Source organism: Scylla paramamosain, chromosome 12 (genome assembly GCF_035594125.1).
Source record: "Scylla paramamosain isolate STU-SP2022 chromosome 12, ASM3559412v1, whole genome shotgun sequence".
Classification (NCBI taxonomy): Eukaryota; Metazoa; Arthropoda; class Malacostraca; order Decapoda; family Portunidae; genus Scylla; species Scylla paramamosain.
The window spans coordinates 27,665,448-27,689,940 of NC_087162.1; the positions used below are offsets into that span (position 1 = coordinate 27,665,448).

The following is a 24,493-nucleotide window of genomic DNA, read 5'->3' on the forward strand; positions in this document are numbered from 1 at the left end:
CACCGGCTAAAGATTAACAAACGCTAAGCAAAACAGAAGTGATGCTGTATTATCAGTTATGTTTAATGAAGAAATGTCTGCTTTAAATTTTTCAGCGTTTCATTGAACAAATTATATTAGTGTTACAAATATTGCTCTCAGCGCTTCCACAAACAGCTTCCAATATTTGATGAGCACATTGCTGTCTTATAAAAACATTGCACCAACCGAGTCACTGAAAGCATAAAAACAGCAGTGATGAAGAAAACAATAACAAAGCAGCTTTAGGGGTTGAGTTGACGTGTTTGTACAAAAGCCTCACCATGATTTGTATTACTAGTCAATCTGCAAAGCACCAGGGTGCTTATTTCTAGGAATAGAATAGAATAAAACATAATGATTTTATTAGCTCAGACTATATAAAAAGTATGGAACACAGCTCTTTCACAACATAATAAATTGCACATAAGTTCAATATACAAGGAGTCTGTCATTTGGATGGCATTCAACCATTATCCAAAAAGAAGTTTCCCAGGATGTCTGTGGCGAGTGCCTGCCAGATGCAGCAATGTTGTCATCATAGAGTCTCAGTGAAAATAAGCTTATTTTGTCAAACAACCGTAACTTTCATATCCACTAATAAGTGACCTTTAAATTTGTCGTTGCAATGTATATTTGAAACAAATAAACGAATAAAATTGTCGATTCTGTATAGCTGGATTTTAGAAAGAAAGAAAATATATATATATATATATATATATATATATATATATATATATATATATATATATATATATATATATATATATATATATATATATATATATATATATATATATATATATATATATATTATTAAGTATTGAGTGCATTTATTCTTTTTACAGTTTTATGGTATTCGATAAAAATTACTATATTTAATTCAAAGCCAACAATGAATGTATTATTTCACAGGTTTCTTTAATTTGTCAGTGAACAACATCAATTAAAACGAGGTCTTTTTTATGTTTTTGAGTTTCATGAACATAGAAAAACAAAGTAGAGGTTCTGAATATTGATGGAATGTCACCAACTTATCAGAAAAGAGCGAGCACTCGTGTCACGCATTGAAAATAAGTACTTCATTATTCCAATGTTCATAACACATTAGTGAAGGTGTTCCAACAGTTGTGTAGGTTGTTAGATGGTATTAGGTGTGGCACATTGCATCACGCATAATGAGAACGATGATGTGTAGGAAGAGTAATTAATTATATGTAGATCGGATTTAATATAATTATATTGCCTGTTTGGCACCTTAAATATGACGAGTGATCAACTGTTTGGCCGTACTTGCATCACCATATAGACAGCACATAGCTAGGCATGTATTAAGATATTCATATATGTAGCCCTTTGCTGCATGAGAGTTTTAACGGGAACAGCTCAGAGTAATAATGTATGAGTGTATCCTTGACACGGTGTGATGGATTGTGTCCCTTCACCTGTAGCCGAGACTCGTTCCCTTCACCTGTAGCCGAGACCCTAAAGCTTGCCACTCCTGTGACTGGAGAAGGGTGGCGCGGAAAGAAAGCAGGATTGATGTGTGAAGTTTTGAGGCATACGAATGAACACTGACCTATATACGCGTGGGAAAAAAAGAAAAAAATGTGATGGATTATTGACGGGACTGAGAAAGAAAGTGCGATGCTGCAGTCACTGTGAATTATATACAGGATACGCGCTACGTGCCGCCTCGAACAACGATCTAAAATCTATTCGTTTATGTAGTTGTATAAAAAAAAACAATCACTGCCGTTGCTAAGGTTATGAAGTATTTGTGATGTGCTACGTACTTGTGAAGCTTTGTGTGTTAGTGAAGTATCATGTATTAGTAAGTACTGAGTATTTGCGGAGTATTTCGTATTTGTAAAGTACTTCGTATTTTCTAAGTATTACGTATTAGTGGAATATTGCTAGTATTTGTATTTATATTTGCAGTCTTACGTACTTCCGAATTATTGCGTATTTGTAAAGTATTGTGTGTCTGTGCAGCATTGTGCATTCCTAAATCATCATGTGTTTTCGCATGACCCCACAATCCAACCACAGTAGAATCATTCCACGCTCTCACCTGCGGTGTGCGAAAACTCCATCATTATTTTAGCATTCCGGCGACGCTAGCGGGTCAAGTATGCGGCGAGGAATAAAAAGAATAAAATAAAAAGAATAAAACCGTGACCTGCACTGACTGTAACCATTTGAATCAGTTACACCTCGATTTCGTACCTAACAAACTTAAAAACGCCATTGTAACGATAACATATAGCGTGGAATAAACAGCATTGGAACGGGTGTTGCAATGTACCTACGTGGCAGTCGGCACCGCAACACGCAAGTTCTTGTAATAATAAAACGTCGAACTAGTAATCTTATTGATGTATTTGATGTGTTAACGAAAACACCACGAGTCCCCACATGTTTAAACACGCTTACATCCATTGTTGATCGATTCTTAACTATTAATCTTTCGCCCTCACCTTCAGTAAATATGGAAGTAGTCATGATTGTTTACATCCACAAAAAGTAGTTACGCTTCTTACGTACTACAACAGCATTACTCCTTAAACACAATGGCATCACTTGTTTATCGATTCTCAACCATCAACCTTTTGCCTTCACTTCCAGTAAATAAAAGAAATAGTTACGGCTGTTTATAAACTCGAATAAATCTTTGCTCACTACATCAACATTTCTCAGGCATATATTACCCCTTGACAGAATTATGTAACTTGTGTATCGATTTTTAACTGCCAATCTTTAGCTCTCACCTAATAAATAATGATGGAATTATGAATATTTTTAATCCTAAATAAGTACTTTGCTCTTCACCATACTAACATTTCGTAGGAATCTATTACTCCTTGGAAACAGTTATATTACTTTTTATCGATTCCTAATTATTAATCTTTCGTCCTCAACTCCAGTAAATAAAGAAATAAGTAGCTATTGATATTCATAACCCCAAATAAGTTCCCTGCTCTTTACGACATCAATATATCTTAGGCTTCGTTTACCCTGTGACCACCTCTCGTCCCTCACGCTCTCGTCCACTCTCCGCTGCTCTTTCGCCGTCCACCTGCAGGCTTTCACAATAACTCATCGATTAGCAGCCGCGGGAACACCAGCATGAGTGTTCGGGGGCAATCTGTGAATAACATGACCATTTCTGACAACGACTGCGCCCGGATGATGAATGTTACTGTATGTGTGTGCGTGTGTGTGGAGGGGGAGGGTGAGGGTGTGTGGGTGCATTTGTTTAAGGTGAGAAAAGGAATGTTTTGTGTTGTTTATTTATTTCGGACCTCCGTGGTAGATTTGTGTGCCTACCTTTTTGTCGTCCTTAGTTTTTCACCCACACAATTGGATTAAAGGTGTACATAGGAACGCCCGCCCTTACACACACACACACACACACACACACACACACACACACACACACACACACATACACACACACACACTGAGGTTTTTGTTCAGGATAGGTCATGGCTTCACATTTTAGAGCTGCCCTACATCCTACTGCCTGGGCCCCTGAGGCGACTGGCTGACTGACTGGCTGGCTGCGGGCGGGTTGGTGTGGAGAAGGCTGGTATTGAAGTAATCTAATGCTGTACTGACAGCCTGCGCGGAGATCTGGCGGGTGTTACATAGAGAAGTAGGTCAGTGGTTAAGTATTTATAAATTCCTGAGTTCCTGTATTGTCTGATTTTACCACTTTGCTTGTTTATTTGTCTATTGATTGATTGATTAATTTGTTTAATTTGATACTGTATATTTTTTAAGTAATCGTTTCTTTTACTAAGGTTGTACAATCGTGGCTATTGGAGAAGTAACCTTTTGCTCTTAGTTTTTTTTTCTTAGTCTTAAGTCGTGTTATTTGTTGAGAGTCATTCAGTTAAGGATTGAGGAAATTGAGAAAAGATTAAAAGATAAATTAAGGAAACCGGTAAAACTCAGTGGAAGTAAATGCAAAAGTTGCTGTACTTCTGAAAACAAATGCACTCCGTGTTTTTATTTATTTATTTAAACTTTTTTTTTTTTTTTATACACGGTACTTCGCCTTTTATAGGAAGAGATTGGTCAGACGCCATCAATATCAACAGAAGGGTAATCATGTCTTTTTATCATAGCATCGTAGAAAAAGACGGAAGGCATCAAAATGTGTAAGGACAATTTAATAACGTTTTGCTTCCCTTTGTTGAAATATAGAAATATCATTAAGGTGTACAGCCCCGCTTTCTTATTTATTTTAGTCATTCGCCCGTTCTTATGCATCAAGAAGTCTGGCCAAGAGTATACAAATGAGAGAGAGAGAGAGAGAGAGAGAGAGAGAGAGAGAGAGAGAGAGAGAGAGAGAGAGAGAGCGAACAATCCGGCTTAATATGCCAGTCGCAAAAAGTTACTATATAGAGATAAAAAAAAAAAATCTGCTTCAGTTTGAAGTGAAGTTTGAACAGTGACACTGAAATGCAGAGAGGAGTCATGAGCAGGGAAATGATCGGTCATTCACTGAGAGGATCACTGATGAACACTGAGGAAAAGTGGTGACAGAACACAACCACGAAGGGAAGTGAACGATATTCTTTCACAAGAAGAACAGACACGAATTACCTTGATAATAAGAGACTGACTATCAGAGAGAGAGAGAGAGAGAGAGAGAGAGAGAGAGAGAGAGAGAGAGAGAGAGAGAGAGAGAGAGAGAGAGAGAGAGAGAGAGAGAGAGAGAGAGAGAGAGAGAGAGAGAGAGAGAGAGAGAGAGAGAGAGAGAGAGAGAGAGAGAGAGAGAGAGAGAGAGAGAAACTATCTATGAAGGGTATGCACTTTATAATTTGCAAAATAAAGATTAATCTCAGACTGGCGAGCGCTTGCAACACTATAATTCAATTCAAACATTTCTCTTCTTCCCATTGACAAAAAATACGAGTTAAAATTAAGAAAAAACTCAAATGCGTACATATAAATCTTGCCTTACATTCTGGGAGATGTCGATCCTTCTCAAGAACACAGTAAAGGGAGCGACGGGGTAGAAAATAATAACACTGAAAGCACCTGCATGCTCTCCTCTTCCAGGAACTTCCTTCGCGTCAGACACTTCTCAGGACATCGTAAAAGGAGAGGTGGAGGGAGAGAAGGGAGGGGAGGGAAGAGCGGGAGGGAGGAAGCTCGGGCAGGACACGAAGCAAAGGGATCGTGAATGGAGGAGGAGGAGGAGGAAGAGGAGGAGGAGGAGGAGGAGGAGTCACTAGGGTTGCGTGAGGTTCGATTGCCCTTTGAAAATTGACTATTGGCAGATGGAATTCAATAAAACCACTAATCCGGCAACTGTCACACACACACACACACACACACACACACACACACACACACACACACACACACACAAGAGGGGACTGGATTTAGCCTACGATAGGATGGGACAATAAACAATGATTCCGTCTCGAGGTTAAGGTTCTGGTCCATCTCCCGCTGTGGACGGTCAGGCCCTTTGTTTATATTGGGCCGGGGAAGTTACCTGCGTGTCGGCTCCGTGGAGGGAAGGAGGAGCGTGTTCGGGAAGGTCCGGGAAGGTAATAAAGGCACACGTGAGGCAGGAGTGTTAATGACTGAGTACAAATTTTTCCTTGTAATTGGTAACTCTTGCTTTTCTCGTCGCTTCCTCTCCTTCTTATCTCTGCGCCACTCATTCCGCAAGATTTTCGTTCGGTCTCTCTCTCTCTCTCTCTCTCTCTCTCTCTCTCTCTCCTCCGCCTCGTCAGTAGAAGTGAAACTAGCTCAGGCGGATCGTGGAATTAAATAGATCGCCAAACGTGAAGTCCCCAGTATTTCGTGTTCTTATTTGGCAGTCTTAAGGGACACGGTCATTAAAGATTCAATACCTCTGGCCGTGTCCTCGTGCATTGTGTCTCCTTTACACCTTTTGTCCAATAGATAAAAAAAATAATACAATTTGATTCGAAGGCTTACGCATACTAAAAAAAAAAATTAACGTATGTCATTTTTAGTTCAATTATTTTCCCTTTTTTCCGTTTTTCATTTATTTTATTTAATCGGCCGGATGCCTAGACGGTCTGGTAATGAGATTGGAAACCTTTATTTAATGGCTTAGGAGGATCGAAGACTTTTCTTTAAATTGGAGGCCATTCATACTGGCTTCGATCTGATGCCCTGTTCGCCCGTGGTGGGTGGAAGGGCGCGGGGGTCACCGAGGAGAGAGAGAGAGACAGAGAGAGAGAGAGAGAGAGAGAGAGAGAGAGAGAGAGAGAGAGAGAGGAGAGGAGAGACTGACGCAACTATGTACGCCCACACACGCGCTCCTGTCTTCTCCCCACCATTCTCTCTCTCTCTCTCTCTCTCTCTCTCTCTCTCTCTCTCTCTCTCTCTCTCTCTCTCTCTCTCTCTCAAACACTCACACACACAATACTCTCTAATCTAGCGGTACATGTTCTGTCCTGAGATTAAGACTGAATGAAAATGACACAAAGTACACGTGAAGTCATAACTTGAGCTGCAGGGAAGTGTCTTGAGAGTAATTAAATGTTGAAGACGTGATGAGCGGCTTTATTTACTCTTTACAGGAGAGGGTGTGGAGAAGACGGTAGATCAAAAAACACGTTATTGGAGGAAATATAAATGGACATTGGAGATTATAATGAAACCAATGGAAAGTCAAGAAAAATTCTAAACCAGATGATGTGTCAGATTGGGTAACGAAAGAGTGTAAGAAGAAACTGGCAAGGAAGATAAGCTGTGTTATTGTGAATTTGGTGAGAAAAGTAATTTGCCTCTTGAATGGAGAAGAGTAAACGCCAAGAAAATACATGGATGACAGCACAATAATGACCCCCAGTGTCATTAACGAGTATCGATGCAAAACTACAGCTGGATGAAGTACCTTGAGACTAATCCGCTACAGGGAGGTCCCGGGTATTCGAGCAGTTAGGTTCCATTTGAATTGCTCATATAGTGAATTCTCGTATAGCGAAACACGTAGCTAATGGCAAAAAAGGGGTTAGGGCTTAGTTTTACAGTTTATTTTCTTCACTTTTTTTTTGAGTACTACTTTTTCGTGTACTGTAAAATGAAGTTCTAATTAACTGAGCTACGTAGTATAAGGTAAAAATGAGTGTTTATTTACAGTACTAGGAATGCTCGTTTGTTTTGTCTTTTTGTCTGTCCCACTTTTCAAAGCAGTGGTGGTGCAGGCGGGGATAAAAACGAACAACATTGAACCCGTGCTGAAAAATATCGAGATTTCAGGAATTTAATCAAACGTTATCGGCAAAAATGCATAATTAAAGATATACCAGTGTGTACTTGCTTCAGATCTATGCGTCATCAAAGAGCGCTCCTCATTCGTACTTTTCTTCAAGGTTTTTCAGGTAACATTGCTATAAACAGGTACCAGGTAAAGAGCTAAAGAAGGTCCTCGATAACGAATATTTAAACGTGTGAAAGGCATTTTAATGGCAACCTCTGAGAAAAAAGTTGGAGGATCGTCTGAGAAGCAGGTAGATGAGAGCTGTAAAGGTGACTAGAAAGATGCATTGACAGAAAATTCGAATGCGCTGATAATTGGTTTTCTTCATGACACGTTTATTTCCAAATGCTTTCTTTCTCCTAACCAAACTTTGCTCCTTCGTAGTTTATAACAGGAAGATAAGGCCAACAATGAGTTATTAAAAGATGGATTGGGGGGGATAAAACTCATGAGATCTTTTGGGAAATTTTCTTATTAGTTTAGCATGACAAGGTTTCCCCATCGATTTATTTTTCCTAGATAATCTGTACCCCTCCCTACTTTCTGGCAGGAAAATAAGACCCCATTTTCTTTGAGACTGGCACCTCAATGGGTCTCTTTTTCATTTCAACCTGCTGCCCTTTTGACATAAAAATGAAATAACTAAAGGATGGATTGGTGGAAGATACATAGATGTTTTCTAAATAAAGTTTACTTCTCACTAGTTTGTGAGAGGAAGGCAAGAACAGTGAGGAGTTACTGAAAGAAGGATAGAGAGTAAAAAAAAAAATTCATAAATGTTTTCATAATATTTTTACTGGTTCTGCATAACATTTTTTTTCCATTGATTTGTTTTCCTAAATAAACTTTACCCACCCCTTTTTTTTTTTACTCCCCCTTTCCTAGTTTATGGGTCCCGCGAGGAAGAATCTATATTTTAAGATAAGTTATTACACGGGCGATAATTTATGTTCAGAAAATATTTTGTCCCTCATATCTGCTCTCTATATAAACCCTTTTTTTCCATCATATATAAACTAATTATTCTTTTTTGTCCATTCACCAACAAAGTATAGTTTCGTTTAGTGCTGATTTTTTCCCCTCACCAGAAAGGAAGAGATAATTTCCTGTGAGGGAAGGAAACAACAATATCAACATAATCTAGGAGGAAAAGGAGGAGGAGAAAGAGGAGAAGGAAGAGGAGGAGGAGGAAACAGAAGATAAGGAGAAGGACAAATAGAATGTCAAGAAAAACAAGAAAAGCAGAGGAGGAAAAAGGAGGAGGAGCTGGAATAGGAGGAGGAGAAGGAGGAAGAAGAAGAAAAGAACAAAAGAACAAAAGAACAACAACAACAACAACAACAACAACAACCATATAAAGGAGGAAGAGAAGGAGGATGAGAAGAAGAAGAAGAAATCTGACGAAATGAAAGTCGAAGAGTGAAAAGAAAAGAAAATAAAACGTAAGAGAAACAGAAATGTGGACAAAATTGAGGATAAAGTAGGACAGATGGGCAAGAAATAAAGAAAACGGAAAGAAAATGGTGTGGAAAAAAGAAAAATCCTGGTGGAAAGAGGAAAGAGGAAAGAGGAACTAAGTAAGATTGAAGAAAGGACACGTAAGAAAGAAGAGAAAGGAGAGATGATAATGTGGAAGAGAGATAGTGGAGACGATAATGGAAAGGAGGTGGAGAAGCAGGAGGAGGAGGAGGAGGAGGTATTTAGGGTGGAATTAAAAGCATGAGTGGGAATAGGAGGAGGAGGAGGAGGAGGAGAAAGAAGAGGAGGAGGAATAAGAAGAGTTGAAAGATAAAAATACATAGAAATAGAAGAAGGGAGGAAGGAAAAACAGAGAAATGGGAAGACCGCGCAGGGATTGAGATGAAAAAAGGAGAAGGAGGAGGGGGAGGAGGAGGAGGAAAATGTAGGGGAGCAGAAATGGAGGAGAGAGGAAAAAGAAGAAAAAAACATGAAAAAATGACAACCAAGGAAGAGGGGGAAAAATAAAAGGAAGAACGAAAACAAGAAAAATAACAGAGGAGGAGGAGGAGGAGGAAGAGGAGGAGGAGGACAACAACAACAGCAATGGTGACGACAGGGACAATGACGATGATGATGATGATGATAGTAATGACGATGATGACAGCGACTTGGAAGAGGAGGAGGAGGAGGAGGTGGAGGAGAAGCAAAATGAAGAAAGTAAATAGATGATGAAAGGTAACAAAGAAAAGCAATTTAGAGATCATTAAAAAAAAAAAATAGATAACAGAGCAGTGATTTAGAGGTGTGACAAGTGAGCTGCCTTGACAAACAGTAAGGGGACCACTGTGACCACCGGGACCACCTGCGTGTGATGGCGCTGGACACACGTGGGCTGGGCTGCCATGTATCATTTCCTGATATATTGTGTTTTTGCCTCCGTGCGGTGACTATAGAGAAAGAAAGAAAGTCAGTCAGTTATTCAGTCATTCAGTCAGTCAGTACGTTTATTGATACATAATACAAATGAAATATAACATGAAAAAGAGCAAGGTAGTGTATATTTTTAGGCCTTCACGTACATATATTGTTGAATGGAGGCGATATAATGGTGTCTTGTAGCTTCCACGGGCCTCTTAGAGCGTTTTGTATCCGTAATAAAGATGTGTTTTGGGCTCCAGGTTGTGCCAAAGGTGCATTTTGATCAGTAGGATGTGGTTAAGAGTAATTATGTTCTGCCTGAAGCGTGTTGTGGGGGTGACAATTGTGTATTTTGTCCTGTAGTGTATGCATTGTGATCTGCAGGGTGCGACCGCATGTGTGTTGGCCGGTATGGTGTGGGTATGGAAGGCTTGTGTTATGTAGTGCGGCTAAGGTGTGTTGTGACGTGCAAAGTGTGGCCTGGTTCCGTTTTGGGAGTCTGATGTAGCTAGTGTGCATGTAGGTTGTGATCAGACTGTGTGTTACTTGTGGCCAGGATGTGATGTGATGTGTGAAATGTGACGTGAATGTGAGAATGTGCAGGGTGTGTTTAATTACTGTATTCGGCGAGGCTGTGGTGGGTTTGGCTTTCCTCTTCATCGGTGTCATTTCCGCGTCTCTATTACCACTACCACTAATGTTATTCCAGAGAGAGAGAGAGAGAGAGAGAGAGAGAGAGAGAGAGAGAGAGAGAGAGAGAGAGAGAGAGAGAGAGAGAGAGAGGGTGGTGGGGTTCTGAGGCACTACATCAATTCCCTCACCATACAATATTACAAGGCTCTCCTGGGAGTAATTTATCTTCTACAAGTATCGGACATGAATCTTACACGTGGGAAGCAAAACAATGTGAAGATACCTGTGTTGAATAATGATACCGATAAAGATAAAAATGTAATAATGGTAGAACGTAACCCAGCCTAACCTAACGTAACTTAGTCTAACGTAAAGTGATTTTAATTATCCTAACGTAACCTAAGCTAACATAACGTAATTTGAAGTAACATAACCTATCCTGACTTAACCTGATCTAATTAACCTCACTTTACCTAATCTAATGTAGCTTAACCTAACCTAACCTAATCTAACCTAACCTAACCTAACCTAACCTAACCTAACCTAACCTAACCTGACCTAACCCAGTCTAACTTAACCTCACTTCATGTAACCTTCTCAAATAAAGTGGTATTTTCAAGTAAAGTGGTAGATGAATGGAACGGACTCAGTAATCAGGTTGCCAGTGCTGAATCATTAGAGAGCTTAAAAAAAAAAAGATTAGACAAATTTATGGATAGGGATGATAGGTGGAAATAGGTAGGTATGCTTTATTCAGGGATTGTGGCGTGTAGGTCTGATCATTTCCTGTGGCTTCCCTTTTTTCTTATGTTCTTATGTTATTGACTTAACCAAACTCTAATTATGATGAAACTTACTATGAGTCCCCACAGGTTTGTTAAACTTGCTTGGGTTGTTAAACTTGCCATTTACTTTTCTTTTTATAGCAGTATACCTTGAATCTCTCTCTCTCTCTCTCTCTCTCTCTCTCTCTCTCTCTCTCTCTCTCTCTCTCTCTCTCTCTCTCTCTCTCTCTCTCTCTCTCTCTCTCTCTCTCTCTCTCTCTCTCACACACACACACACACACACACACACACAAAGAAAAATCAAGGTAAAAGTGAAGAGTTACTGACAAGCAAGGCAGTTTGTTTCCTGATCCAAATGCAAATATTACACAACTTTTGTCTTTCATGCCCCTGTGTCTCGCGGTCAGTGGCGTGTATCCGTGCCTCCGCTGCTCATGTGCCAGTGAATCTCCACTAAGATGATGGAAAGGCAGCTTCGAGAATTATCCCATGACAAAGCCCGTTTTAGCATCTCACATTTCCCCTCACCTATCCCCCTTTTTCCCATTGCATTTTTTGAGGGAGAGCCTTATTTTATGGACAGACAGGAAAAGAGTGGTGGGGGGAGGGGTTGAGAGGAGAATAAGAAGAAAGGAGAATAAAGAGGGAAGAGAGAGCGGGTTAAAGGGGGAAATAAGGGTATACAGGAAGCTAAGCAGGGAAACAGAGGGAGTGGGATAAAAAGCATAATGGAAATGGTTCAGATTTTGTGTTTGAGAGATACTGAGAAGACGAGAGATTAAAGATGGAGTTATTTTTATTATTTCCTCTTCTTTCTTTTTTGCCTTCCCTCTTCACTTCACTTATTCCTCTCAACTATGTATTTTTCCTCTAACTCCTTCTTTTCTCCTTCACCTTCCTCTGAGCGTCTTTCACTGGCTTCTTCTCACTCTCCTTTCCTCCTTCCTACCTACCTCGCACCTTCCTTCCTTCTTTCGTTCCTTCCATTCACCCATTCATCCATTCGTTCATCCTTCTTCAGCTTCTTTATCTATTCAACTCTTCCTGCAAATCCTAAGCTCACAACACTCTCTCTCTCTCTCTCTCTCTCTCTCTCTCTCTCTCTCTCTCTCTCTCTCTCTCTCTCTCTCTCTCTCTCTCTCTCTCTCTCTCTCTCTCTCTCTCTCTCTCTGACCAGGCTTTCCTTTCCTTCCCTCCCTCCTTTCGGTTTTCCTTTTACCTCTCCCTACTCCTCCTCCTCCTCCTCCTCCTCCTCCTCCTCCTCCTCCTCGCCTGACCTGTCGCTCTTATCTTCCTCAGAGTGAAGGATTATAACCTTTAAATTATAGTGGGAATAATTTTGAGAGAGAGAGAGAGAGAGAGAGAGAGAGAGAGAGAGAGAGAGAGAGAGAGAGAGAGAGAGAGTGTGTGGGGTGGGGGAATATTTTATACATTTAAAGGTAAAGGAGAACATGAGATCAAGCCTCATTATTCTCTCTCTCTCTCTCTCTCTCTCTCTCTCTCTCTCTCTCTCTCTCTCTCTCTCTCTCTCTCTCTCTCTCTCTCTCTCTCTCTGTCTGTCTGTCTGTCTGTCTAACATTACTATTTTCTTCACTCACAGTTTGTTTCCTTTTTTTTTTATCCTTTGCTTTCTTACCAAGTTACTTTTTTTTCCGGTATGTTTTTTTTTTTTTTCTCCTTCACTTATCCTCTCTTCCTTCACTGCCCACTTTTCCCATCACTTTCCCTCAGCCTGCGATCATTCCTCTCTCAGTTATTTTTCTCACCATACGAGTCTTTTCACCCAGACAATTTTTCACTGCGTATCTTTGCTTCCCCTTTCCCTCCTTCCCTCCCCCCCTTCTCCTCCTCACGTAACCCCTTAATGCCCCGCCACGCCCTCGTATACACACACACACACACACACACACACACACACACACACACACACACACACACACACACACAGCACCCTGAACACTTTTTTTTTTTTTTTTTTTTTTTTGTGTGTGTGTGTGTGTGTGTGTGTGTGTGTGTTTGTGTGTGTGTTTATTTTAACTGTCTGTCTTTGTCTGTCTGCCTCTGTTTATTTGCCTGTCTTTCTGCTTGCTTTCCTATTTCGGTGCCTGCATCGGTTTGTGTGAGTGAGTGTGTGTGTTTGTGTGTGTGTGTGTGTGTTTACTTTTATATCTACGTATGCCCGTCTATTTGTCCATCCGTCTGTCTGCGTGTCTGCCTACTTGTCTGCGTGTGTGTGTTCGTGTGCTTTCATATCCGAAATTATTAGTGGAATCCTTGATACCTGATGCGAGAGAATGCGTTCATAAAATGCGTGATTTTGCGAAAGGCTCGTGCGGTAGTGGCCTGTGGATTATTAGATTTGTATATCATATTGGCTGCGTATTATTTATGAATCGCTCTATTTTTGGCATAACACGACCGGCGTCCGTGTGTGGTATCATGTACATTAGTTTTTCTCTCTCCCCCAGTTTATTAAATGTATCACGTTTTGGGGGAAGCGGATGAAACGTGCTTGCTGCATTTCATTTTTCTGATACGCATTTTAGATTTTTTCCCCCTTTTTTTTTTCCTTTTAGTTTATACATTTTTGCAGTTTGTTGATATACTAAATACGAGGCAATTATTCAGTATTGCTACATCGCTTCTTTCACTAAATTTCGCTTTGCTGTTTTTTTTTTTTAATTCTTTCCTTTCTCTCTTTTTTTTTCTTGATTTCGGTCGTTCTTTTGCTTCCTTCGATTGAGTTTTTTTTTTTTTTTTTTTGCTGGCATTTTGAGGAACACAGCTGAGTGGCACGTCCTCTCTCTCCCTCTCATTCACTACCGCATGAATTTTCCTGCCAAATATTTTACAGCGCGGTAAAAAAAAAAAAAACGTCGTTGGATAGCTTAGGCTAGATGACACGGCGCATTTCAGGCATTCACTCCTGTTCTCAGTCATAATCTGCGTCTCTCTTTTCTTTTATTCTTCTTATTCATTCGGTTCTTTCACTTATTTTTTTTATTTGATTTGAGTTCTTTCTGTTTTTCTTTTTCGTTTTTCTTTCTTTCCTTTCCTTTTCCTTGTTTTTCTTACCTTTCTCTTATTTTTTTCTTTTCCTTTCTTTACTTCTTTCTTTCTTTCTTTCTTTCTTTACTTCTTTCTTCCTTTCTTTCTTTACTTACACATTTTATTTATTTATTTTTTCCTGAGGTGGTAAACATGCTGTCCTTTCTTAATAGGAGGAAGGCTCGACGGCCGCTGTCAGGCCAAGCGAACTCAATATGTCCACGTTCTCCGCCGCTGCGAGTGAACTGCCTGTCACGTTCCCGCCACACGGAAGGCACCAGTTAGGAACATATTCTTCCACCGAACTAGTCAACCAATTCTTCACTATCTTTAGAAAAACTGGTGAATAGTAGAAAAGGAGAATTAAAGCCCAGCCTCTGTTGTTACTTTTCTGCGGTACGTACGTTCTGGTGTGTAGATATTTACTTTTGATTTCGACACCTTAAGTAATTTGGTATCGATGAAATAAGATTACTTTTAGATAGATTACGTTAATGGGTTATCTAATTTTTAAAACCTTCACTGCTACACGTTTTTTTTTTTCATTACTATTTGCAATATCTGAGAGACTTGTTTATGTACTGCAGTCTCTTAATCACCTCTATGATCTTGAAAAAAAAAAATCCTTATTCCTTCCTTTGTTGCTCTGTTTATGTAATTTTTGTCAGTGCTCTCAATGTCAAAGGAAGACCGTAGCACTGAAAGTGTAAACACAATATAATCTATCCTAACACACATCTAAATTTTTTATTTATTTATTTTGTTTTTTTATGTAGTAGGGACACTGACCAAGGGCAACAAAAATCCAATAAAAAAGCCCACTGAGATGCCAGTCCCAGAAAAGGGTCCAAAGCGAAAGTCAAAATTTGAAGATTAAGTATCTTGAAACCTCCCTCTTGAAGGAATTCAAGTCATAGGAAGGTGGAAATACAGAATCAGGCAGCGAGTCCCAGAGTTTACCAGAGAAAGGGATGAATGACTGAGAATACTGGATCTTGTGATCCAGTACTTGGGAGGCTGCAGGGTAAAAGTCCTATCTCGTGACTCTTTATTAGGCAGCGTCACGCACCGGTGTTTTGCGGGCGTGATGCGGCACTGCGGGAGTGTTGACACAACCTTACAAGTGTGAAAAATACCCGAGAGAGTTTTGTTTTGCCTCGTGATGGTCCGTGAAGGTCATGACTATAAATTCCCTAAGACACGGAGACGGCCACAATGCGGGAGTGCTACCATCAACCTAAAGTCCTTCAGTTTCAAGCCGCCTCTGGGAGTGGTATAAGGACCCTGGAGTGTTCCTGAGCAGCAGTGTCTCCGTCAGTGGAGAACCTTTTGGCTTGCAATTAGAGTGTTGGCGGTCGGTTAGCATTTGCCTAATTGAATCCGGAAGTGGAATAAAGGAAATGAACCGAAGATGATTACGACGTGTGCTGGAGAGGGAGGGAGATGTGGGAGAGGGTCCAGAATAGGGAAGCGGGAGGGGGTGGAAAGGGATGGTTAGCGTATTAGGTACATGAAGGAGAGAGGAAGGAGTAGACAGGTAGGGAATAAATGTTACTGGTAGAGGTGCGGCAGATGTGGAGTGCAGTGCCACGGCGCCATGCAGGTCATGATGCAAGGAGAGGTTGCTTCAAAATGAGAAACGCTGACGATTGAAAAAAAAGGTTACCGAAAGAAACTTGATGAGGTGGAGACAAGTTAAATTAGAAGACGATAATTAGATTCGTGCCCTGCCTGTTTTGTCGTCAGTTATTTCCAGCGTTATCACTTATGTGTCTTGACTGAAGCATGGCGCCATTCCTGTCCCGCCAGTCTGTCCTGACGTGTAAAGGAGCGAATGTAGGCAACGTATGTGAAGGATGAAAGAAAATATCATCAATAGGAAAGCAGAAATTGACTCAACTCCGCGAGGAAAAATACGTTTGAACATTACGCTTAGTTTCTCGATTTTTTTTTTTTTTTTCCGTTTCAGCTTCCCTTTGAGTTCTTTCACCCAAAACATTCCCTGCCAGCTTCCCATTATAACCCTCCCTACCTCCCTCCCTCCCTACCACTCTCTCACTCTTCCTTCCTCCATCCATCCGTGCCTCTCCCTCCATTCTTTCCTTCTGTCCGTGTCTTCCTCTCTGTTTCCATTTCTCTTCCGTCCATCTTTTCCTGGCGTCCGTGGCTCCCTCGGGTCTGATGACTCTGTGGTTAATGTTGAGGCAGTTGGTACCTATTGAGTGCTTTGAGGCCTAACCCGTGCGATGTCATGTGGCTTCACCGGGAGATTTATAGACGCGGTTGGGTCTCTTCTCCAGCTTTGATATATTACGACAAGAGTTAGAAGACTGTCTGGGAGTAGGTAGCTTGGCGTTCTGGTGTTTAAAAATACTCTCCACATATAATTCAGTCACGGAAGATTAGTTTGGAGAAATGGACTTGCTTTCATTCACCTTTACTTAAGTTTGTTTTTCGAAAGGCAGGTTAAGTCATTTCATAGTGTCAGTGGCTGGTCTGATACCTTTTTTACTATTTCATTTCGTTCCCGGTTTCGATTCAGGGAAAAAGAGAGAGAGAGAGAGAGAGAGAGAGAGAGAGAGAGAGAGAGAGAGAGAGAGAGAGAGAGAGAGAGAGAGAGAGAGAGAGAGAAGTTGTGGGGGGAGGAGAGAGTGTGCGTGTTACAGTGATCATTCTTTAAGAGTGGTTGAGGGTTGCCACTGCGGATCAACCTCTTCCAACACACTCGGTCTTAGTGCATTCATCAGTCACATCCATGGCGCTCTTTCTTTCACTGCATCCATAAACTTGTCTTAGCTCCTCCTCTCCTTCTCCTGCCGAGAAGAGCCTGCCAGAGAATCTTAAGATATAGTATACTTCCTGTACATAAATCTGAAGACGTCAGTACTTGATGGCTCCTCCGTTAAGAAGCCTAAGAACGCACGCAGGTATACTAGAGAAAATGTAAAGAGTATTTGCTACCAACGTAGATACCGACCGACCATATAAAGAGAAAAGGAAAAAGATACACGATTAGCAATATTCTCCTGGTCGTAGTTAAAAAGTGATGTCACGGTGTATTGCAGGCGATCTGTAAAAAAAATAAAATAAATACCTCTTTTTATGTATTTCAGAAAGCGTCCAAAGAAAAAAAAATAAGGAAATAAGACAAAATAAAGACATAGATGAATGCTTACATTACCCAGTATAGACACGCATAGGATTTAAGAGAAAAATCCACAGTTTTCTCAGGTGTCTTGATCCTCCAGTCTGAAGGAAGTGCTGATGCCAATGTATCATCTCGAGTTATTCAGGAGAGCAGGTAACTTGATCAAAGAGCTTATATTTATGCAGCGATAGGCCTGTTTGGTAGATGCCTTATGTAAACTCTCTCTCTCTCTCTCTCTCTCTCTCTCTCTCTCTCTCTCTCTCTCTCTCTCTCTCTCTCTCTCTCTCTCTCTCTCTCTCTCTCTCGATTTACCTCTAATTCCCAATCAGTGGCTTGAAGGAGTTTTCTGAAACTAGTAATCCTTGACACAGTTTGAAATATGTAGACGCAATTTCCTCTCTGGAAAAGAAAAAAAAAAAAAGGAAAGGAAAGAAAGAGAGAAGAGTGGCAGGAAGGAAGGTGGAAGGACAGGGCGGGAAGGGAAGGAGGGAGTGAAAGATGATAGGAAGAACACTCACAGCAACAGAAAATAGTCAAACATGGTTAAAGAGAGAGAGAGAGAGAGAGAGAGAGAGAGAGAGAGAGAGAGAGAGAGAGAGAGAGAGAGAGAGAGAGAGAGAGAGAGAGATGCAGGTCCAGAAACTCAACAGTCCTTCGTGTGGAAAAAAAAAAACAACTAAAGAGAGAGAGATGAGCGAGATGAGAAGAGGAGGGAAATGAAGAGGACAGTGAGGGAGAGAAGAGAGGAACTGAGTAGAAAGCGCGGGATTCAGGCTTGTTTCTACATGATTTGTGGTCATGGAAATGGGCCAATTTTTCTTTTTTCCATCCCTTCTCCCTTCCCTTTCCCGTTCGTTTCTCCACTTTTCCCTCTCTTCCCTCTCCCTTTCTCCCTCTAGCTATCGTGACCTCGCTCGTCTCTCTCTCTCTCTCTCTCTCTCTCTCTCTCTCTCTCTCTCTCTCTCTCTCTCTCTCTCTCTCTCTCTCTCTCTCTCTCTCTCTCTCTCTCTCTCATAGTTAGAAATTATTTTGCTGTACTTAGCGTTTTCTTTCTGGTATTAGTTGTGTGTGTGTGTGTGTGTGTGTGTGTGTGTGTGTGTGTGTGTGTGTGTGTGTGTGTGTGTGTGTGTGTGTGTGTGTGTGTGTGCTTTAGAGTGTTCTGGTATTTTGCAGAAAAGAATGATTTATGCTCGAATTAATGGAATCTCCTTCGGGAAATGAGCGTGTGGAGAGAGTGAGAGAGACAGAGAGAGAGAGAGAGAGAGAGAGAGAGAGAGAGAGAGAGAGAGAGAGAGAGAGAGAGAGAGAGAGAGAGAGAGAGGGGGGGGGGTGGGGGAGGAGGAGAGTGTGTGTGTTACAGTGATCATTCTTTAATTAAAAGTGGTTGAGCTCTTCTGGAAAATTAACATCAACATTTGTAGTTGGCTTATTAGACACACAAATCACACGACAAAACTACGCGACATGCGCACTTAACGATAAGAGAGCATCGTACCTCCTAATAATTCACACAAAACACACATTTCATAATATCATACCTAACCTAACCAAACCTAACCTAACCTAACCTAACCTAACTTCACCTAACCTAACTTCACCTAACCTAACCTAACCTAACCTAACTTAACCTAACTTAACCTAACCTAACCTAACCTAACCTAACTTAACCTAACCTAACCTAACCTAACCTAACTTAACCTAACCTAACCTAACCTAACCTAACCTAACTTAACCTAACCTAACCTAACCTAACCTAACCTCACCTCACCTCACCTCACCTAACCTAACCTAACCTAACTTAACCTAACCTAACCTAACCTAACCTAACCTAACCTAACCTAACCTAACCTAACCTAACCTAACCTAACCTAACCTAACCTAACTTAACCTAACCTAAACTAACTTAACCTAACCTAACCTAACCTAACCTAACCTAACCTAACCTAACCTAACCTAACCTAACCTAACCTAACCTTTCATAATATCATACCTAACAAGATATCGTTTTGCCTCGTAATATAGAAGGCGTGTTGTTTGCAGAGACGTAGCTTTTAACATCACACGAGTTGATTACCCTACTGTAGTCACTATTATTGTGTTCAAACTTCCCCCTCAGTCTCTAGTCCTCTGATCTGTTGACACGCTTTCAGGTGATAGATTCTGAAATGAGATTGTTGCTAAGTACAGTAAAGGTGAGTGTTCATTTATCGACTTCCAGCCAGGAGAGTACTGCGTCCCGGCACACACAATACATTCATGATCGAGGGTCGAATCACTCACCACAATCCCTTTCACTCTGTTAAGTTTTCTTTCAGTCATAAAGTCTCAGATATCCCAAATGTCAGTGGTTAGGTTTGGTAATGTTGTGAAATCAAAGGATTTATTACTAAGGGGTTATCAGGGACATAAGGAGTGAATAGTACAGTTTGCTTCACGTTTGGCCTTGGGTACCTTCTGCCATCATTGCACAGCTCTCCGGTTCTATGCAGTGCGGTGCAGGTGACCCGCATGTGACCCATTAGTGGTAGTTTCCGCCTCGTGACTTCCTGTTAAGGGAGCCAGTGTGCGTGACAGCCCCCGACAGGCGTCACTAGGTACACAACACCTGCAGCTGTCATCACAAACTGCCCATGAACCGCAAAATGCTGCTGCTAGCAAAAATGGAATTATAGAATACATAAATAGCATGAGACTTGCACTTCTCTGGTACAGTTGTCATGGTCGCAGTGACCAGAGAGGGAAGCAAAATAATTTTTTATATGTTTCGCTGACCCATTTGTATGAAGCACGTTATGTTATTTGCTGTTTTTTTCACACTACTGAACCATAAAGTAAATGCAAATGGGAACTTTATTGTGGCCTCAGCCCTGGACTGGCTGTCACGTCGTGTGTTTGTGCTGCCTGTGCATCCCAAAACAGCGTGGGTCGAACTAAATTGAATTAATATGAACAGAGTGTATTGACATGTGCGTAAGATGAGAAAAGATTAAATACTTACGGGGATATAATATTTATAATGAGTATATATAAATGTTTACACCTCATAGTACACCTAAATTTCACGAGCAGGCAGCAACGTTTGCAGTGTAAGGCAGTAATGGCGTCCATCAGCCTGGGCGCCCTAGGTTTACACGCGGACGAAAGCCGATACTTAAAGTTGATTGATGCTTTTGTTTTGTATTACTGGCTCAGCCGCTGCAGCTTGTTGGCGCTAACTCTGCTAACTCTGCCAAACGCTGACGCGAGGCCAAAGGGTGTCCTGATGAAATGTCCCTTTGATGTACTGATTTACTACTGCAAGTGTTCCGGGTTGTACTGACCAACGAATTTCATGTTGTTTGTTGCTTATTTCTGAGACATAAAACCATATTCTGAAACACTTCTTCACCGTGTCTCCACTACATTTAGAGGGCTCCAGTTGAAGATACACGAATTTTAAAACGGTGTTTTTTTTCGTGGTTTTAGTGATAAATTAACAACATTTTTACATTTCTAATACGAGACATTCTTGAGAACCCGACTAATCGTGATGAGAGAGCAAAGCGATTCAGAGTAAGGGCCATAAATTTATCAGCTAAATATATTCTGGCCACCGTCCCTGAGAAGGCTGCGGGCAAGTAGTTCCCGCTCAGGAAGATCATTCAGGAAGAAGTCGCAGAAGTTGCTTGGCGGAGGTCCCTGCTCGGAGTCAGGAAGTGCAAGAGGAAACAGAAGGCAGGGGAGTCTCTTTAGTTACAGCCACGCGCTTGCTTGTTTTCTACCCGAGGTTCCCGCTCATGTAAATTGAGGGTGTAGTGTTTGCAATGAAACTGATACGAGTCTACGTGTCACTTACATGTAAATATTCAGTTCAATGCCATGTATTCCTCGAAAGTTGATATTGTGTTACGTCATTATATTACCTGCTGGCAGTAACGTGAATAGACAGTCACGGGGCTTACACATGATGCCCTCTTTTTTAAATCTATCGTGCGCGCTGCTTTTTTTTTTCTAATTTGATTCTACACCGAAGTACCCCATAGCACAGGCGTCGTGTTGCGCTGCACAATGTCCTGTGAAATGAGCAGCCTCACAAATTACAATATATTTAATGACAGGGAATGAGTAGTGATAGAGACTAATTCCTCAGATCTCGCTTTGGCTCTGCTCGTACTTAAATGTGGCCTGGTGTGGCCTCTCGCTTTGCTTTGCTGATGGGGCTGGTGTTATTCTGTTGTAGCAGTTGTAATATAGTAGTAGTGGTGGTAGTAGTGGTTGTGATAGTACTAGTAGTAGTAGTAGTAGTAGTAGACAGTAGTAGTGTAGTAGTAGTTGTTGTTGTTTTGCTGCTGTTGTTGTTGTTGTTGTGATAGTAGTAGTAGTAGTAGTAGTAGTAGTTGTTGTTGTTGTTGTTGTTGTTGTTGTTGTAAAATTGCATTTGTTGTTAATGAAAGTGATAATAATAACAATAACAGCAGCAGTTATGATGGCAATTACATTTAAAATTATGTATTGTATTGTCACTTGACATAGCTATCGGCTGAACATGTGATATTTAAAGAGAATTACTCTTTATAAAATTAGTTAATCCCTTAAGCCATTTTATCTTCACAGTGAATAACAATAAATTGCATCGGTGTATGTGAACACTTTCTTTTCCTACTTATGACATTTCGTTGAATTACTGTTAAATCTCACTTATACACACACACGCACATAGTTGTAGTAGTATTAGTTGTATTATTATTATTATTATTATTATTATTATTATTATTATTAGTAGTAGTAGTAGTAGTAGTAGTAGTAGTAATAGTAATAGTAGTAGTAATAAGAGCACTATAATTGCAGTTGTTGTTGTTTACTACACACACACACACACACACACACACACACACACACACACACACACACACACACACACACACACACACACACGATTGATTTACACGCACATTGTGTTTGACTTTATTCATCCCTTGTGTCTCGCTCATCCCTCTTTTTAATCTTTTTTTTTCTCACACTCCGTCGAGAAACTACGAGGCAGATCCTTGGTATCAAAAAGTGAAATTAGATTAAAGCCACATATCATCTTCAAGGACACGCCATGAACTTTACATTCGCTATTTCACACAAAACGAAAAAAAAAAAGGAAGAAAAAAAAAAAAAAAGGAGGGGGCAAGAGTGAAGCAGTCTGTAGTCCAGCAGCCTTTAGTGTTCAGTCTCCTCTCAGCCGTACCCAGCCGCACTTGTGTCACCCTACCGCCTTATCCATTCTATTTAGTTCACCTCCTCCCTATCGTGTCTCCTGCGTCCAGTTCCCCTCAGTCACCCCAACACAGCCCCTCGCAAGCCCTTTCCTCACCCTACATTATTTTTCTCCCTTCTTTTCCTATCGCTTTTCACCCTTTCTCCTTTCCCTCTTCTTCCCCCTCTTCCTCCTCATCATCATCACCGTCACTCTCCCCTCACATCTCAGTGTCCTAATTCCCTTTCTCGTTATTCTCTTGTTTTCTTTTAATCCTTTTTTCTTTATATATCATTGACGTTTTGCTCTCTCTCTCTCTCTCTCTCTCTCTCTCTCTCTCTCTCTCTCTCTCTCTCTCTCTCTCTCTCTCTCTCTCTCTCTAATAAGCACTCTTAAAATCTCATTGTTTTTACTCTCTATTTTTTTTTCTGATATTTATTTTCTTTTCCTTCTCTTCCTCGTCCTTTCCCTCCTCCTCTTCCTCCTCTTCCTCTTGCAAGTCCAGTAAGGGAGGAACTTTGCAACACAGGAGGAAGCAAGCTGCTTGTGTCTGTGTGTCAGTTGATGTGTTTTCTTTTGAAAGGTGTCCCCGACCGCCCCTGTGTTCTTTGTTTGCCTGAAGGTGTCAGCTGAGGAGGGACATGAGCACAAGGGCCTGGAGGAGGTTAAGGAGGAGGAGGAGAAGGAGGAGGAGGAGAAGGAGGAGGAGGAAGAGGAGGAGGAGGAGGAGGAGGGAAAAAGGAACTGAGATGTTTGAAAGTTATTTTTTCTTTAATTTTTTAATATAAAGATAGGCAGACAAAATTAATTGATGTGTGTGTGTGTGTGTGTGTGTGTGTGTGTGTGTGTGTGTGTGTGTGTGTGTGTGTGTGTGTGTGCATGCATAAATATGTATAGCGAGGGTCAGCACATACCAGCAGACCTAAACACAGCAGCTGCCTCAGTACTCTTGATAATTAATGAAAGTAATTACAGAAGTTAAAAACCTTTAATACCATCACCACCACCACCTCCACCACCACCACCACAACCACCACCACCACCACCATCATCACCACCAACAAAAACAACAACAAAATTAGATGAAAATACGAAGACTTAGAGCAGCACGTGTGGGAAGGACAAGTTGAGAAGAGGAGAGGGTGGAGGGGTGTGGAGGAGGAGGAAGGATGGAGGAGTGGAGGGAGGAGAGAAATGGGTGGGAGGAGACACCTGTGGCCTCCTTTGAATATATTCTGAACAGGATAAAAGTTTCCTCCCTCCTCCTCCTCCTCCTCCTCCTCTTCTGCTGGGAACACCTCACTGTATGTGACGCCACTTCGCCTTGTTTCCCTCTTCCTTCCTTCCTTCCTTCCTGTAACTTCCATCAGTCTTCCTCATTCTCCTCTCTCCTCTCTCTCCACTCTTCTCATCCTTCCCCTTCTATTATCAACCAGACAACTACTCGCACCTTTCCCTTCCCTTCCCTTCCTTCACTCCCTTCACCTCCTCTCCTTGCAGTAAATAAAAGGATTGCAAAGGGGGAAAAAACACACGTGCCATGAAACAGCAACATAATTCCCCAAACGACGAAGAGAACGACCTCGATTAAGCTCCTCTGGGATTGTGTCAGGTAGCGCCAAGAACAGGGACACGGGGCAGAATAATAATAAGAATTAAGCAAAGACAAATAATTGAAACACACACACACACATACACATACATACACACACACACACACGCAGGGGGAGAGAGAGAGAGAGAGAGAGAGAGAGAGAGAGAGAGAGAGAGAGAGAGAGAGAGAGAGAGAGAGAGAGAGAGAGAGAGAGAGAGAGAGAGAGGGCAGTATTCATAAACTGTTTGCTCTCTCACTAAGACTATTTTCAAAAGCCACTGAGACGTTTCGTCCGGTCCTCAAAAATGTTTCTTCTGTTAGTAATATAGGAATCTTATTAATTCGCTACTAGAACCATAAAAATATCCTTAAAAACCTTGTGACTTGAAATATAGCCTTTTTA

General features: G+C 41.1%; 1 long non-coding RNA gene across 2 annotated transcripts in view; it reads left to right on the plus strand.

The window, feature by feature from the left end:
• Positions 1–14,533, plus strand: part of LOC135105474 (uncharacterized) — a 75,970-nt gene extending 61,437 nt beyond the window's left edge. Inside the window, exon 3 of one of the 2 annotated variants that reach the window (XR_010270859.1) lies at positions 14,298–14,533. This is a non-coding gene — a long non-coding RNA (uncharacterized LOC135105474). Of the gene's footprint in view, positions 1–8,367; positions 9,221–14,297 lie in introns of those variants that run through there. The other variant, XR_010270860.1, reaches the window with a different exon arrangement.
• Positions 14,534–24,493: the final 9,960 nt, after the last annotated feature.